The sequence below is a fragment of the Oncorhynchus clarkii genome, chromosome 17 (assembly GCF_045791955.1).
Source record: "Oncorhynchus clarkii lewisi isolate Uvic-CL-2024 chromosome 17, UVic_Ocla_1.0, whole genome shotgun sequence".
Lineage (NCBI taxonomy): Eukaryota > Metazoa > Chordata > Actinopteri > Salmoniformes > Salmonidae > Oncorhynchus > Oncorhynchus clarkii.
In genome coordinates this window covers 7,196,314-7,208,038 of record NC_092163.1, presented here as the reverse complement: position 1 = coordinate 7,208,038, position 11,725 = coordinate 7,196,314, and positions in this window count along the sequence as shown.

Here is an 11,725-nt window from a genome sequence, read left to right as displayed (position 1 = left end):
CAGCGTATAACCAGCCAGCTGTATGTTGATAATGTCGTCGTTCAGCCATAAGATATTACAGTTTTGTATGTCCCGTTGGTAGTTTCATCTTCTGCGTAGGTCCTCAATTTTATTTTCCAAAGATTGCACGTTTGCTAGCAAAATGGAAGGCAGTGGAGGTTTATGGGATCGCCTATGAATTCTCGGAAGGCAGCCACACCAGCCATGGCCAGCCATTCAAATCCCTCCACATCTCCCTCCCTCCATCCCTTCCTCTCTCCCTACCTGCACATATATGTAATGAAAACCTCTGGTTCCTAGTTATAGACCAGTTGTATGTCATGAAAACCTCTGGTTCCTAGTTATAGACCAGTTATATGTCATGAAAACCTCTGGTTCCTAGTTATAGACCAGTTATATGTAATGACAACCTCTGGTTCCTAGTTATAGACCAGTTATATGTCATGAAAACCTCTGGTTCCTAGTTATAGACCAGTTATATGTCATGAAAACCTCTGGTTCCTAGTTATAGACCAGGTATATGTCATGATAACCTCTGGGCCATGCTTGTTTAAATGTCCTCTCTCTCCTGTTGTACATCTTGGTAGTGGGTTATGGTTAGGGTTGGGAATTTCCCCCACAGTCTCACCTGGGATAGTATTGAAGCCTGTGTTATCATTCCAGACCACATCACACCAGATAGAGAGTTGTATCCGCTACTGTATGGAATAGAAAGAGAGAACACTACTACACACACACACACACACACACACACACACACACACACACACACACACACACACACACACACACACACACACACACACACACACACATTCACACACACACACACACACACTCACCCACGTGCACACACACACACCCACGCACCCACACACACACCTCCACACCTCCGGTCTGTATCCCATGTCTTAAGCGATCACCCTTTCCTCTCCCCTCCCTCCTTCCCTCTGTTTTCATTCTCATTCCCAGGTGTCTTCCCTTTCCTGTTCCGACCGGCATGTTCTGACGTTCTGGCTTCGGAGAAGAATCAACTAAGTCTCTCTTCCGATGTGACTCAGGTACTGGCAGTATCCCCACAACCCCCCTCCTCCCTCATCCAACCCACCATCATCCCCCTCTCTCTCCCTCCATCCTTCTCTCTATCCGGACTTCAAAACCTAACGCAGTACGACTTCTGTTTCTCCTCAGAACAAGGAACAATAGAGAGGTTAAGGCTTTGATGGTGGGAACCAAGAGGATGTTGTAGGATCTAGATACTCTCACACACTACCTGATCTGGGTACAGCCACACCTAGAGAAACACACTGAATGCTTTCACAACTCTGACCACAGTGTCTTTTTAATCTGTTTTCAATCTGATTGCAGGGGTATTCATCTCACTGCTTTAGCAGCACACACACACACACACACACACACACACACACACACACGCACACACACACACACACATACACACACACACACACACATACACACACAGACACGGACACGGACAGACAAACACACACACACACGCACACGCACACACAGACACACACACACACACACACACACACACACACACACACGCACACACACACACACACACAGACACACACACACAGTTATCTGTGTGGTCTTGTTTGATAAAAGTGTCATTTGAAACAGAGTCAACAGAGAGTAACAAGTGCAAATCGGAACAATAACAACAGCTGCTCGGCATCATGGATAGGTGAATTTACTGTATGGTGTTTCCACAGAGACCTGGGAGCAATATTGCAGAAGGGGAAGAGATAAGAGAGATAAGGAGAGGTGAGAGACAGGGCAAGACTTGGGACGTGGAGAGAGAAGGAGAGGTGAGAGACAGGGCAAGACTTGGGACGTGGAGAGAGAAGGAGAGGTGAGAGACAGGGCAAGACTTGGGATGTGGAGAGAGAAGGAGAGGTGAGAGACAGAGCAAGACTTGGGATGTGGAGAGAGAAGGAGAGGTGAGAGACAGGGCAAGACTTGGGACGTGGAGAGAGAAGGAGAGGTGAGAGACAGGGCAAGACTTGGGACGTGGAGAGAGAAGGAGAGGTGAGAGACAGAGCAAGACTTGGGATGTGGAGAGAGAAGGAGAGGTGAGAGACAGGGCAAGACTTGGGATGTGGAGAGAGAAGGAGAGGTGAGAGACAGGGCAAGACTTGGGACATGGAGAGAGAAGGAGAGGTGAGAGGCAGGACAAGACTTGGGACGTGGAGAGAGAGAGACAGGGCAAGAGGGGATATAGAGAGAGAAGGAGAGAGAGAGACAGGGCAAGAGGGGACATAGAGGTGAGAGACAGGGCAAGAGGGGATATAGAGAGAGAAGGAGAGAGAGAGACAGGGCAAGAGGGGATATAGAGAGAGAAGGAGAGAGAGAGACAGGGCAAGAGGGGATATAGAGAGAGAAGGAGAGAGAGAGACATGACAGGACTTGGGACATAGAGAGAGAAGGAGGTAGAAAGTAAAGAAAGAAAATGATAGACAGAAAGACAACAAGAGAGAATTGATGGAGGAAAAAATGAGACAGAAAAAGGAGAGAGAATTGAGAGGAGAGATAGATATGTTATAGAAGGTTGCCTATAGAGAAATGGCAACAACTCTGATGTCATCCTATTTAAGTTAACATTTTAAATAGTTAACGGTAGGGGTCAAGGCTAGGGTTTAGGGATGTCCCAAGGATCCCGGATTGCACTAACCATCGAGAAATCGCTCTCTTTTGGAGGTCGCAACCTTCGAACACCGACAAACATGACTCTGTGAACATTGTCTGTCTGTACATCTGTCTGATGTGTTCTCATAAATCTCTTGCTCACACACACGCACACGCACACGCACACACACCCTTCTCATCTATCAATGAATCCTTTGATTGTATGGCATGAGTCTCTTCAGTCTGCTAAGTTCTGTTGTAGTTAAAGTCTCACCTAGCAAGTAGCCTAGTGGTTAGAGTCTTGAACTAGTAACTGAAAGGTTGCAAGATCAAATCCCAGAGCTGACAAGGTAAAAATCTGTTGTTCTACCCCTGAACAAGGCAGTTAACCCACTGTTCCTACGCTGTCAATGTAAATAAGAATTTGTTCTTTAACTGACTTGCTTAGTTAAATAAAGGTACAAAAATAAATAAATAAATAGCAACTCTGACCCACTCTGTCTGCAGTGTGTGTGAGGGCTATCTGTTTTCCTTGTGTCACACATTAACCACCCCCCCCCCCCTGCTCTCTCACCGGAGGGGAATTCCTTATCTGTGACATCACAGGTGTCCAGAGTCCCTGAGCAAGGCAGTTAACCCTCAGTTCTCCCGGGCGCTGATGATGCACCTCTCTGATTCAGAGAGGTTGGGTTAAATGCGTAATGAATGCATTCAGTTGTACAGCTGACTGGGTATCCTGCTTTACATGGGGGATGTTTCTGACGGAACACCGCCAGATAAGGACATTGGTGAATCGCCTGCTTTAACTCTCACGCGTGTTTGTAACCACTTCCTCGTCCTCACATTGTATCAGATGAGTAGTCAGCCGATGGTTATTCTGAGAGCAGAAACTATGTGATGTATTTAAAGCTGCAACATGTAACCTTTTGGACCAAAATCACATAGAAATGTGAGTTATAGATCTGTCATTCTCATTGAAAGCAAGTCTAAGAAGCGCTAGATCTGATGTATTTGCGCTATTTCTATTAAGTTCTGTCATCTTTTACACCAGATTCAAACAGTAGAAAATACCATATTGGTTCTGGAAAATGTGTTTCACCGCAGTTTAGACGGTGCAATGATTTTCTACACTATAATTTCTTGTTTTGTCAGATCAACTGAAATTAGGCCGACTTTGGCGACCAGGAAATGACGGAGTGATTCCTGCATAGTGCATCTAATGAAACCATAACTCATACTGTCCAGTCCACTGATAAAAATATCACTGGTCTACGGTCAGCAGTAACACTGATACACAATAACCCTCACACTGGTCTGAGATCAGCAGTTACACTGAAACACAATAACCCTCACACTGGTCTGAGATCAGAAGTAACACTGATACACAATAACCCTCACACTGGTCTGAGATCAGAAGTAACACTGATACACAATAGCCCTCACACTGGTCTGAGATCAGAAGTAACACTGATACACAATAGCCCTCACACTGGTCTGAGATCAGAAGTTACACTGATACTATTAACCCTCACACTGGTCTGAGATCAGCAGTAGCACTTGATACAGAATAACCCTCACACTGGTCTGAGATCAGTGACCTAATGTGTTTGACAGTGGCTTTGGTCTAAGTCCCTATTCCCTATATAGAGCACTACTCTTGGCTAGCCCCCCATGGGTCTGGTGAAAAGTAGTGCACTATATAGGGAATGGGGTACTGTTAGGGACTCAGCCTTAGTCTGAGGTATAGTCGAGTGTATAAGTAGATAATTAACACAGTGGATCAGTGAATGGTTGTAGAATGACTCACTAGGAGTGTTATGACTGTGTGTGTCACCGTCTGTGTGCTTGTGTCACTGTGTCTGAACGTGCACGCGCATGTGTTTGTGTGTACGTGTGCCAGGGTGTATATGTGTGTGCATCAATGTGTGCCAGTGTGTGTGAGTCAAGCACGTAATGTGTCTGAAATAACAGTCTGTCTATTTCACCATGTCTGTGTTTCTCTCTCTATTTTCACTCTCTCCGTCCCCCTTCCTGATTTTAAAAACAAACATCCTCTCCTCTCCTCTCCTCTCCTCTCCTCTCCTCTCCTCTCCTCTCCTCTCCTCTCCTCTCCTCTCCTCTCCTCTCCTCTCCTCTCCTTATCCCGTCCTACTCCTCTCCTCCCCTCCTCCTCCCCTCCTCCCCTCCTCCCTATGACATCACGTGTTTGTGTTTGCTGGCGTTAGGTCTGGGTCAACCAACAGCAACCAACAACAAAATTTACTTTGTAGATAACTCACTTGCCCGTAGATAAAAAATGTAAAACATTTTTTATGTGATGTTACTTTCATAAAAACTTTGTACTGTCAATTTACAGGTAACTTCCAAAATAAAGGAAACACCAACATAAAGTGTCTTTATAGGGTGCTGGGGCACCACGAGACAGAACAGCCTCAATGCACCTTGCCATAGATTCTACAAGTGTCTGGAACTCTATTGGAGGGATGCGACAACATTCTTCCACAATAAATGTGGTGTTTTGTTGATGGGGGTGGATAACACTGTCTCAGGCACTGCTCCAGAGTCTCCCATAGGTGTTCAGTTGGGTTGCGATCTGGTGACTGAGGCGGTCATGGCATAAGGTTTACAAACCATTCAGTGACCCCTCGTGTCCATGAGAAAGGGGACATTGTCATCCTATGGTGGCATAGCCATGGTAGCCAAAATTATGGGCAAAATAATGACATTTTTATACATGACCCTAAGCATGATGGGATGTTAATTGTTGAATTAACTCAGGAACCACAGCTGTGTGGAAGCACCTGCTTTCAATACACTGTGCCCCTCCCTCATTTACTCAGGCTAATTTTATTTTGTCAGTTGCCTGTATATGCAATCTGTTTATCTAAAATGTGTATTCCAAAGGTCTACAATTTGGTTACTATTCTTATTAATCTCTCTCTCTCTCTCTCTCTCTCTCACTCTCTCTCTCTCTCTCTCTCTCTCTCTTTCCCTCCCCCCCTCTCTCTCTCTCTCTCTCTACATCTCTCTTTCTCTCTCTCTTTCCCTCCCCCCCTCTCTCTCTCTCTCTCTCTCTACCTCTCTCTTTCTCTCTCTTTCTCTCTCTCTCTCTCTCCCCCCTCTCTCTCTCTCTCTCTACATCTCTCTTTCTCTCTCTCTTTCCCTCCCCCTCTCTCTCTCTTTCTCTCTCTCTTTCCCTCCCCCTCTCTCTCTCTCTCTCTCTACATCTCTCTTTCTCTCTCTCTGTCCCTCCCCCCCTCTCTCTCTCTCTCTCTCTACCTCTCTCTTTCTCTCTCTCTTTCTCTCTCTCTCTCTCTCTCCCCCCCCTCTCTCTCTCAAGTCTGCCAGAGGAAACTGCTGTATAATGATAACAGATTCCGAGACAATGGGCTCGAGACACACACACACACACCGAGGACCAGTTTAGCTCATAGGTCATGGGGTCTGGTCTGCACGGCTGATAGGCCTTTATTTATCAAATATGGAACAACCAGGAAATACCAAGCACTTTTCTGAGCGCTTAAAAAAAAAATGGCTCCCAGAAAATCCCCTGACGTCTTAGTCCTGTTGTCTGGATGTATTCTGGACGTTGAGTTAGTAGTCAGTGGGATTTGACTGTAATGTCTTTGTTATGATTTCATAACTGATAACAATGATAATCCTAACTCCAGATTGATTCATGGAATCAGGTGTGTTGGTCCTGGGCTGGAATAAAACCATATTGTGGGTCTCTAAGACCAGGATCAAAGAACAGTGGGTTGGATTATCTTACATAATATACCAGTCTTCACAAAGTTCAAAGGTCACCTCCTGAAGGTAAAAGGGAACCATAATAGAAGGTCATTGGAAGTTCATCTGAAGGTCATCTGAAGGTCGCGGCTGTGACCGTTGGGCTTTCGAAGGACTAGAGTGTTTGGCCCACCAATGGAATGAGCCCGGTACAATAGAATCTGAACGACCAAAGTGCATTGTTGGTTTGTCTAGCCTGAGGTCTGTGTCCAAAACCTTAGTTAGGGAGACTTCACTTTGTAGACTGTCCCAAAATCTGCCTTCATGTACATATCTGCCTCAAATACCTTGTACCTCTGCACACAGATATGGGTACTCCCTGTATATAGCTCCATTCTTGTGTATGTTACTATTGTCATTGTTATTATAATTGTTTAACTCTGCATCATTGGGAAGGGCACGTAAGCAAGCATTTCACGGTTAAGTCCACACCCATTGTGTTCGACGCATGTGAGAAATAAAATAAGATTTCGATTGATTTTGACTTGATTTGATCTAGAAGACATAAAATGCTCTCTTATAAGACATTTGTAGACAACATCGATGTGGTCTACACAGGAGGGAAATGTCTGGGGAAGTCCCCTCTCATGTAGTGAGACCTCAGGTGCATTGTGCAATATGGCTTCTGTGTATCAACCTTGTGTTGCTGGAGCAACACACGAAGGGTAGAAGAACCAGTGATTTATCACAATCCAACGCAGAGCAAGGCACTTAACCCTAATTGCTCCTGTAAATCGCTCTGGAAAAGGGCGTCTGTTAAATGACTCAAATGGAAATGTAATCCAGCCAGGTCCTGGACTAAAAACCGTGTTCTACAGAGATTTAGATCTAGGACTATGCAAAATGTGTGTCTGGGAAACTGGCCCTTTGAGTTAGTTTTGAGTTAGATGCCTACTGTAGTCACATAGATTATTGTATGTACAGTATGTATGTATGTATGTATGTATGTATGTATGTATGTATGTATGTACGTATGTATGTATGTATGTATGTATGTATGTATGTATGTATGTATGTACGTATGTATGTATGTACGTATGTATGTACATACTGAGGACTACTGCACAGTAGGTGACATAGATTATTGTATGTGTTGAGGCCTACTGTAGTAATATAGATTATTGTATGTGTTGAGGCCTACTGTAGTAATATAGATTATTGTATGTGTTGAGGCCTACTCTAGTAATATATATTATTGTATGTGTTGAGGCCTACTCTAGTAATATATATTATTGTATGTGTTGAGGCCTACTCTAGTAATATATATTATTGTATGTGTTGAGGCCTACTCTAGTAATATATATTATTGTATGTGTTGAGGCCTACTCTAGTAATATATATTATTGTATGTGTTGAGGCCTACTCTAGTAATATATATTATTGTATGTGTTGAGGCCTACTGTAGGTGACATAGATTATTGTATGTATTGAGGCCTACTGTAGTAATATAGATTATTGTATGTGTTGAGGCCTACTCTAGTAATATATATTATTGTATGTGTTGAGGCCTACTGTAGGTGACATAGATTATTGTATGTGTTGAGGCCTACTGTAGTAATATAGATTATTGTATGAATTGAGGCCTACTGTAGTAATATAGATTATTGTATATGTTGAGGCCTACTGTAGTAATATAGATTATTGTATGAATTGAGGCCTACTGTAGGTGACATGGATTATTGTCTGTGTTGAGGCCTACTGTAGTAATATAGATTATTGTATGAGGCCTACTGTAGTAATATATATTATTGTATGAATTGAGGCCTACTGTAGGTGACATGGATTATTGTATGTGTTGAGGCCTACTGTAGTAATATAGATTATTGTATGTGTTGAGGCCTACTGTAGTAATATAGATTATTGTATGAATTGAGGCCTACTGTAGTAATATAGATTATTGTATGAATTGAGGCCTACTGTTATAATATAGATTATTGTATGTATTGAGGCCTACTGTAGTAATATAGATTATTGTATGATTTGAGGCCTACTGTAGGTGACATAGATTATTGTATGATTTGAGGCCTACTGTAGGTGACATAGATTATTGTATGAATTGAGGCATACTGTAGTAATATAGATTATTGTATGAATTGAGGCCTACTGTAGGTGACATAGATTATTGTATGAATTGAGGCCTACTGTAGTAATATAGATTATTGTATGAATTGAGGCCTACTGTAGGTGACATAGATTATTGTATGAATTGAGGCCTACTGTTATAATATAGATTATTGTATGAATTGAGGCCTACTGTAGGTGACATAGATTATTGTATGAATTGAGGCCTACTGTAGTAATATAGATTATTGTATGAATTGAGGCCTACTGTAGGTGACATAGATTATTGTATGTGTTGAGGCCTACTGTAGTAAAATGTGAGTAACCAATGTGACAAACAGTGACACATTCAATAGAGCTAGGGTGATATAATTACATTTGACAAATTCAGGTCGTACCATCCCCGTTTCATTCCGTTTACTTTAGTTTAACAAATGTTAAACATCGTTGTCAACATATTAGCTAATGTCATAGTCAACATAGCTACTCAAACTGACCAAGAATCAATGTGTACAATCACACAGTATAGTGTACAGCAAATAGTTAAGCAGTTAACACACACAGTTGACACACACAGATGCTCCACTGCCCCCCCCCCCCATGATCCTTGATGGGTCTAGGAGCCTTAGAAGAGCCCTAGAAGAGGATGTATACCACAACAATAGCAGAAATCGGTTGGGTTGTTCTGTAGTTCCGACCAGAGAAACCTCTTCAAGGGTAGAGGTTTGTATCTGGATGGCCCTAAGTGTAGTTTATACACATATGAAAGATCTCTTTCAAGATCAAACGGAAGTCTCACAACCGTTTTGTTATTCTTTTGTTTGAAAATTGAGATGCCCATGTAGATTGGGCAGTGGGAGATAAAGAGGGAGAGCAGGGGAGGAGGAGGAAGAGGGGAGGAAGAGGGGAGGAAGGGGAGGAGGGGGAGGGGGGGAGTAAGAGCAGAGGAGGGGGAGGAAGGAGGATGAGGGGGAGGAGGAGGAGGAGGAGGAGGAAGAGGGGTGGAAGGGGAGGAGGGTGGGGAGGAGGGGGAGGGGGGGAGTAAGAGCAGAGGAGGGGGAGGAAGGAGGATGAGGATGAGGGGGAGGAGGAGGAGGAGGAAGAGGGGTGGAAGGGGAGGAGGAAGAGGAGCAAGAGGAAGAGGAGAGGAAGATGAGGAGGAGGTGGGGTGAGGAGTAGGAGGAGGTGGAAGAGTGGAGGAAGGGGAGGAGGGTGGGGGGAGAAGGAGGAGAAAGAGGAGGTGGATGATGAGGATGAGGAAAAGGACGAGGGGAGGAAGGGGAGGAGGAAGAGGAGCAGACAGACAAACAGACATTCATTCTTGGCTCTAATAGACTGCTAAGTGACTAACAAGTCCTGAACAATGAAAGTATTCAACTTAATTCTCTATATCTACCACCTATTACCAAGCTTCTACACTTTGTGTCAGTGTGTGTGTCGGGGGACTAATTTCTAATTGTTTTTAGTTTCTCTGTCATCAGAGTCTAACTATAGCCTATGATGTGCTGCCCTGGCTGAGGGGGCGGCACACCCATTACACACACATGGACGCACACGTGTGTGTGTGCTGATGAACAGTTCTAGGTAAGGGCAGTGGAGTATCCCTGGCTAGCATACAGCCTAGCCACTCAGGCTTATATGGTTCAATGGTGACATCATGTGTCCAATAGGCAGAAATACAAGAAACAACAGCAGAGTGGAAATAGTTATGAATCAATGTATTAATAGTTCATCAAATAGTCCATTTATTGTTTGGTTCATTTATTGTCTTACTTTGAGCTGATTTACAACATTATGTTTATACTCTATTGACAATTAACCACAATGTAAGAAATGCACATGTAAAATTGTCTTTAATGTATCTAAAATAGGTAATAATTACAAATGAGACAATAAAACAAGCAATATCATGACACTGAACAATATGGTATTACCTAATATAAAATATAAAATGACCAGTAATGACTGACAGCAATACAAAGTAAAACATATTTTAACACATCAGGAGAAACTTGGTCCAAGAGCAAAATATATTAAAAAAACTGTTATCAATATTATCCACATTAATCACTGAGAATGTGATCACAAATCATGAAATTGGTAAAATCACACAGAAAAAGAGCAGAAGCATAAACCAACCCATTTTTCACCAATATACAGAATTATAATTACAAGTTAAGAGAATTCAACTGAAACGTTAAAGTCTGGAAAATATGAGGCTGTAAGGGATGAGAGAGCCAAGCCTATGGGTTCGTAGCTTCAACCTCACAGCAAACACACACACTTACTGATTAATGGACTGCTGAATGTCATTTATTTTTAAATTTAGCTTTGTTTGCTGTTTTCCATATTATGTCTATCTCTGATAAGCTACCCAGGAAAGGGCTGAAAATAGCCCATATTAATATATGTAGCCTTAGAAATAAGGTTCATGAAATCAATAACTTGCTACCATCAGATAACATTCATATATTAGCCATTTCTGAGACCCACTTAGCTAATTCATTTGATGATACAGCAATAGGAATAATAGGGATATAGCATCTATAGAAGAGACATGAATGCTTTTGGGGGAGGTGTTGCTGTATATATTCAGAGCCATATCCCTGTAATGCTAAAAGACGATATTATGTCAAGTGTTATTGAAGTGTTGTGGTTGCAGGTTCACTTGGCTCATCTAAAGCCTATTCTTCAGTAGGTGTTGCTATAGGTCACCAAGTGCTAACAGTCAGTATCTAAATTATATGTGTGAAATGCTTGATGGTGTATGTGATGTAAACAGAGAGGTCTACTTTCTTGGGGAACTGAATATTGACTGTTTTTCATCAAGCTGTCCACTCAAGAGGAAGCTTCTCACTGTAACCAGTGCCTGTAGCCTGGTTCAGGTTATTAATCAACCTACCAGGGTGTTTACAAACACTACAGGAACAAGATCATCCACATGTATCGGTCACATTTTTACTAAAAGCGTAGAACCATTGGCTGCAGAGTATCCGTACGCTTTGGCTGCAGTGATCACAATATAATGACTATATCCAGGAAAGACAAAGTCCCAACAGCTGGGCCTAAAATAGTGTATTAAAGATCATACAAAAGATTTGCTGTGACGTGACTCTTATAAGTGTAATTAACATAATACCAAAATCCCCATCAAAATCCATCTGTTAACAATAGAGATATCTTTTTAATGGGCTGCGTCTCAATCCACCACATCCGCCGA